This window comes from Euprymna scolopes, chromosome 29 (assembly GCF_053919585.1).
Source record: "Euprymna scolopes isolate OS-2025 chromosome 29, ASM5391958v1, whole genome shotgun sequence".
In the NCBI taxonomy this organism is placed as follows: Eukaryota; Metazoa; Mollusca; class Cephalopoda; order Sepiida; family Sepiolidae; genus Euprymna; species Euprymna scolopes.
Genome location: NC_136510.1, coordinates 41,879,461 through 41,886,735, shown reverse-complemented (window position 1 = coordinate 41,886,735; position 7,275 = coordinate 41,879,461). Strand labels below are relative to the sequence as shown.

Sequence of the window (7,275 nt, the reverse complement as noted above, 5' to 3'; positions counted from 1 at the left end):
TCTATGGGATTCGTTGGGGAAACTCTCATGACCTGACCAACGTGTTCTCCAGACGTTAACCCCATTGAATATATCTGGTCAATATTAAAAAGAGGAATTTATGAGGGAGGAGAATGATTTACCTCAAAGGATGCCTTGTGAAGGAACATAGTTAACGTTGCTAGAGGCATAACTCCTTCTAAGATCAAACAATTTACTTCCTCAGGGTCAAAAGTTTGTTTTAAGTTATTTAAAAAAATGGTGGATATGTCAATAAATAATTAATTTATATGACACTTATACCTAGGATACACTTGTGTTTATTATTCTTTGAAAAAAAAAATATAATAAAATCTAAAGTTGTATTTTTGCCCTAAAACAGCATTTTAAGAGAGATGCAATAAAGCGATGGACTGGAAAATCCTCGATAAAGAATAAAATATCATAACTTCGTGAATATCGCATGAATTTGAATAATTTTTTTTGAAATAACTAACCTTAAAGTAGTCGGTAGGTGATATAATTTTCATTTTGTTGTGACGTATATTTAGTAAAATATTGATATTTTACTGTGTACGGCATAATCACATTGACACACCGGTTCTCGTTAGATCACCGAAGTTAAGCAACGTTGAGCCTGGCTAATACCAGATGGGTGACCATTTGGGAATTCTAGGCGCTGTATGTGCTCTTCGCTCATCTCGCCATTGTTTCCAGTCGTCTTGTACCTCAACTTGCCACTGGTATGCAACAATGTTGACTCAGGAGAGGCGTGGTTGGAGATTGCGCAACACTTGCCACACAAATTTCACGCGCAGGCACCCTTACAGTGGGTAGCCATAGTCTGTCAAGACTGAAGGAAGCCTTTTGATATTTTACTAATCTACAATAAAGCGATTAACACAGTATATATATATATATATATATATATATATATATATATATATATGTTTATATAAATAAAATTAATATATATATATATATATATATTGTGTACAGAAAGTTGTTAGTTGAGACAGATCATGGGTACCGTCGGTTTTAAGCCCGATAATAAGGCCCGTTTAAGGTATCCTTATCAAGCTCTCTTCAGCCAATATTCGAAGAAGAATTGAAGAGAGCTTGATAAGGATACCTTAAACGGGCCTTATTATCGGGCTTGAAACCGACGGTACCAATGATCTGTATCAACTAACAACTTTCTGTACACTAAATATAAATACGCTCTTACAATTTGGATTTTCCTTTTAATTGAGCACTCTTCTGGAATTCTTTTTACAAAAAAAACTAATCATATATATATATATACACACACACACACACACACACACACACACACACACACACACATATATATATATATATATATATATATATATATATATATATATATAAGGCAGTCAACTAGCTATGCTCACGACTTACACACTTTCAAACACTATAAATTATGTAATGTATTCGCACGAATTCGGCGTTTAATACTTCTTACTTCCCTCCATTCCCGTGGCAATTGTTTGATTGCCCTGAAGTAAAATCTTAGCAAAAGGTGGCTGAGTTCAATTCTTATGACCTTCAGTAATTGTCACTTTTTACACCGATATAAGCATGAAACACAAGAGTCTGCAAGTATAAAATATAAATATATATGAAATTTCTTAAACTCGTTGGAATACGGAGATAATTAATGAAGTAATCTTCCCTGACTGCAATGTACCGTTCCAACGACTTCTTAAAGGCCTTATGGAAGTTCTCTTGTGTGTTGTAGTCCTTGTTTTATGAACAATAAATGTTGTAAATTATAATTTTCTTACTTTTAATACCTCTCATATATATATATATATATTCATATATATATATACATTCATATATATATGTATATGTGTGTTAGTGTGAAGGAGTCTCTTGTTTATGTCTATTAAGCGATATTGATAGAGCTTGATAATCTTTTGCAACTTACGGTTAACTTTTGTACCTATGAGCATCTCTACTAATTCGAGTTCATCTAAGGGAACAAAAGCTTCCCACTTCTCTGACAACTTTTTCTGAAAAAGTTTGTCTGCGCCTTGAACGACCAATCCGAAGTTCAAGGTCATTTCATACATAGTAGGCTCAACTTGTTTTTAATTAAAATACCTCACCGTAAACCGAGCCATACGATACGACTAATGAAAATAATTTTATTAAACTAATTTGTTCTAATGAAGATTCAAATATTATAATTGACCAATTGATTCAATTATTGGTGATCACCTTGGTGATGGGATCAAATTAATATTCACTCAAAGTGAATATTAATTTGATCCAGTCACCAAATGTGAGAATTAGAGATTAGACGTTAATGAAGGGCTTCAGCCGATAAACGACTTATATGTGGAATAAATATATTGCCATTGGTGTCATTAATAGAGGTTGTTGTCTTCTAAATATAAGGTGTCATAAAGAAAAATAGGTTCTTCTATTATAATTTTCGTTGTAAGTACTCGTCTGGGCTCCAGTCTATAGTCCCTACTTGCCAATTTTTTACGAAAAACACTCGTTTAGCTACAACCACTATCAACAATTTTACCCACTTTCTATCTGTGCCTAATTCTAAACGTAGATTCCATGAACAAAGTTTATTTCCTAGAACTGCCCACGGTCCTGGATATGACCTTAAACTATATCCAGTGGTGAGGCCCCAGCTTGTGGACTTTGGGGAGTGTGGAGCCACCCTTTAATTACCATTGCTCCCAGGTCCACTCTGACCCGGAGTGGTAGTACCTTTTAGGGTCCCAACTATGGGTTAAATAGAAATCAACTTAAAAACAACAAATATATTCTATAAAAAAATTTCTTCAAAATCTTTGGATTCAGCATTAAATAACCCGAAAATGGTTGATATGCCGTAAAACAAAAACAACCAACCAACCAACAACCTAGAACTGCCCGCATGTGGAACACTGTTGTATTGGTCTGCTTCCCGACAGATTACAATATGGTGGCCTTCAATTCCAATGCAAATAAATTCTTGTTGAGCCGTCCTCTTAAATAATCCAAATTCTACTCAATCTACACCATTAACTATTATCACTAAACTACTACTTGGCATTTTTTAACCCTTATCCTCGAGTGGTCTTCGGGTCTTGATATATGGTGACTGCTTTGTAAAAAGATAATTGGCAATATGTTTTTAATGAACACATTTCAAGTGAAAGCATTATTACATATTTACGTGTCATGTCGAAATTAGCATAAATTCAAAAACTTACGAACAATGATTCAGTAGAAAATGTGCTAGATATATTAAAAAAAAACCATCCAAAATTACGTTCTAAGATTTTATATTAAATATGGCGGAATCTTAATTTAGGTCAATTTAAGCCAAGAGTGATTAGTCAGTTTGTCATACTGAATTGGTTGCACAACTTTTTCACATTTAAACATACAATATAGCTCGATAAGTCGATCGTTTTTTTTAGTTGTAATCATTGTTCTAGTTGAGAATTTTGCGTGATTTTTTTGAATTTATACTAATTTCGTCATGACACGTAAGTATGTACTGTTTTCACCTGAAATGCGTTGGTTTAAGAGATCACTAATCTACACAAACACAAAAGAAATTTTCGATGATGAAATGTATCTAGAGTGTATTTAACAAGACAGATTTTTTTTTTTTACAAGGAGAGGGCCAACTTGAGGATATGGGTTAATGAGTGTTATATTGTCGGTGGACCAAAACTGTGAAGAGTGGTAGTGGTGGGATTTTGTTAGAACTTGATTGCATTGGACTTGAAAGCGACCATGTTATAGTCAGTTGGGAACTAGACCTGTGATATATAATTCCACAGATGAGCAGTTCTAGAAAAGAAACTTTGCTCATGGAATTTTGCTTACTTTTAGGCATTGATAGAGGGTATGGAAAATTGTTTACAGTGGTTGTATGGAGACGAGTGTTTTTCATAAATTCTTTACTGGAGGAACATAGATTGTAGCTTATTCGAACGCTTACGAGGTGCTTTCAATAAGTTTCCAGACTATTTTTCGTATAGCCACCTATATTGATAGTGCACACATGAGACCCCAGTTCACTTTGAAGTAATCTTCCCTGACTGCAATGTACCGTTCCAACGACCTTTTAAAGGCTTTATGGAAGTTCTCTTGTGTGAGCCTGACGATGACTCTACGTCACAACCTCTTTCATCTCATCACTTTTTTTTCATCAAGTAAGCCGCAAAGGTTTTATCTGAGCTCAGAAAATAACTAAAAGTCATAGGGAGCAAGGTCTGAAATATTGGGAAGGTGAGGAACTGATGATCATCTTTATCAAATAGTCTGTGAAAATGGAGCATCCTGGAAACAAACTGCGCAAATCTTCCGCATCTTCAGTTCCTCGCGAATAATCGTGCATACAGTTCCCACACTGACATCAAACTGTGCCCTTATTGTCTCTATAGACACATTACGGTCCTTATCCATGAAATTCTTTATTTGTCCACTCAACTCTATTGTTTTGACTTAGTTCCTCCTCCCACACCTCTCATCACCTTTCGCCGACTCCCTGCCTTCCTTGAATCCCTTATGCCACTCAATAATTGATGCTCGGTTCATGCAAGATGGTTCAAAAGCAGTCTGACGCCTTCCATACGTTTCTGTGGCATTTTTTCTAAGTTTAAAACAGAATTTCTTCGCATATCGTTCTTCTAAAATGCCCTTAATTCCAGATTGCAGTTGTGAAATTCACCATCTGTAACAATTTGGATTTAGTAGAGGTGTCATCTAATTCCCACTGTAGCAGTTCATTTGGGCCACGAAATAATAAAAACTGGTCAGTTATCTCATAAGATGTATAGCAAGACCATACTAAATTTTCGAGAATCCACGACAATTCTCAGTGTTTGTACATCAAAAGTCTGGAATCTTTTTGAAGGCACCTCGAACCATAACAATAACGGTAAAGCAGGCATAGACTCGCAACGTCGCTCCTGTGAGAAAGCTAGTAAAGGAAAAAAAATGGACATCATGTATTAAATTTCGAAGCCGTAAAGGATCCCCTGAACAGCCACTTTCCATATGTGGCAAGAGTACTCCAACAAGACATATTTGGCTCTGTTACACGGAGATGATTGCGTTGAGAGCGGAATTCTTCTGTGACCGTAGAATTGTCCACTAACGTTCATATTATTTAAAGTACTAAGTAGTTCAAAAAGTATCCAGTGCAACGTTGTACACCTTTCTTTTCTAACGGTGTCGCTACATTATTAACGGACCTAAAACGCTGTAGACTCCGTCGCAAGGAAAGAGAAGAAAAGACAAATTTAACACACTTTTTTTTTTAAATAAAAGCCTTGATTACTGGTATTTCCAACAACGCATTTTTCTAAATATTCAAACAGTTCATTTTTTTCTCTGGCCGCGTGTGAATTCTCGCCTTTGCTCTGCAGCCAATCACGCGTCTCAAACACGTGCTTCTATCGTCACGTCTCACACACGTCTAAGATATCTGCTTTTTTGAATACGTGTGTATTTATTTATCTCTTTTGTGACGTCACATCGCGCAGCCGGCTTGATCTCTTGCATATGGCTGCTCCTGCTAACCCAGGTGTACACAAGCGGGTCTGCTACACCAGTAGAATCAAGACTAAGACTGCTTATAGCAAAATAGAAATGAACATTGGATCAGTTATTTATAACGTTTAAAACACGAGATTCGTTCATGAAGTGCATTAATTTACATTTTAGTAATTATGTTATTATTACTTTATTATATATATATATATATATATATATATATATATATATACATACACACTACTGTTAATATATATATATATATACACACTACTGTTAATGAAATTATAAATGTTTATTTATTTATGTGTGTGTGTATATGCCAATAAAACTTTCGAACGGATGCACCGAATTGAAAAATTCTTTTTCCCCTGAAAAGTGTTAGTCTCTAGATTGTCCTTATCTATATATGGTTCGTAATGAACAATGCTGAGTCACACAAAAAGCCCGAAATAAGGATTTTGGGGCGGTTTCGTTCTTTTTTCGAAAAAGTTATCTGCCCATGTCAACAGAATTTAGCACTGTCTATATACAGTCGTGGTAATATCTTTCCGCGTACGGACAGGACTTGTGACGCAATGGATCATGCGTCTCTGGCTACAGATCAGGAGATTCCAGGTTCGAATCCTGGCACGTTCGTAATAATTTTAACCATCATTTAATCCAACCTTTACTCATTATCCTTATCCTTAGTTAGGGTATTTTTATTTTTTCAGTGATTTTGTTTTGTGCATATGGGAATTTCCCATACTCCAAGTTCACAGGGTAAGCGTTGATGGTAAGACGATGTTGAGTGTATTGAAGTTGAGTGAACTCGATTTTGTATTTGACCCGGCGTTGTGTGTGCCGACGTGGCGCAGCCGCTAGTATATAATATATTTGAGGTTGCCTTCCCTGGCAACCTTTGATGAGACATAATAGGTAAGAGTAGTTGTTTGCCTGGGCAACGTCAAGGATTTTTTTACGGGGCCATCCCGGAGTATTCCATTCCGAAATACTCTAAAACTGTTGAACCGCCCCGCTATGGTACGAGGCCATATGGTGCGTAACAAGAAAGGAGCGGCGGGGAGATGGAGGAGTGCTTTGGTTTCATCGGTAAATGGAACTGGTCTCCCTCCGGCGAACTATACAAAAGCGTCCATAATTAGCTCCGGCACCTTGACGAAGTTTTCCACAAACTTTACATAAGTGTCAACTTCCGGTGTATTCTCTTGAATTCGAAAACGCGAAACGCTAAGGGTGGCGCGGTGGGCCTGATTTGAGTTGCCGGGGACGACGATGTTGGTGCTATATCGAAAACAGCTTTAAACTAACTGTGCCTTCTGATTTACAAGTGTTTTAAATTAGTCAGGTATGAAATTAGGTGTTACGCAGTGATCTGGGGCTTTTTTTGTATTTGAAAGAACGTACACCACAAGAGATTTACAATGAAATATGGCAATGAAACTCCATCACATGGCCTTGTAGACCTTGTGAAACGCTGGCATCGTAAATTCAAACATGGTTTGAAATTTATGGAAACAGCTACTAAACTTGACGGCGACCTGCCATTGATGATGGAATCTGTCAGTCAAGTTGATGGTGCCATTTCGGAAGATCGACGCGTGATTATTCGCCAAATAGTCCAAGCAGTCAAGATTAGTACGGAGTCTACAGAAATTACCATTCATGACCATTTACATATGCACAAGGTGTCTGCCAGATGGATTTCTCCATTGTTGGTATCTTCTCAGAAGCCAGAACGCGCCGAAT

The 7,275-nt window shown here is 36.6% G+C and overlaps 1 pseudogene; it reads left to right on the top strand.

Moving 5' to 3' along the window:
• The first annotated feature begins 550 nt into the window (after positions 1 to 550).
• On the top strand, positions 551 to 667 carry LOC145252899 (5S ribosomal RNA; annotated as a pseudogene).
• The last annotated feature ends 6,608 nt before the right edge of the window (positions 668 to 7,275 follow it).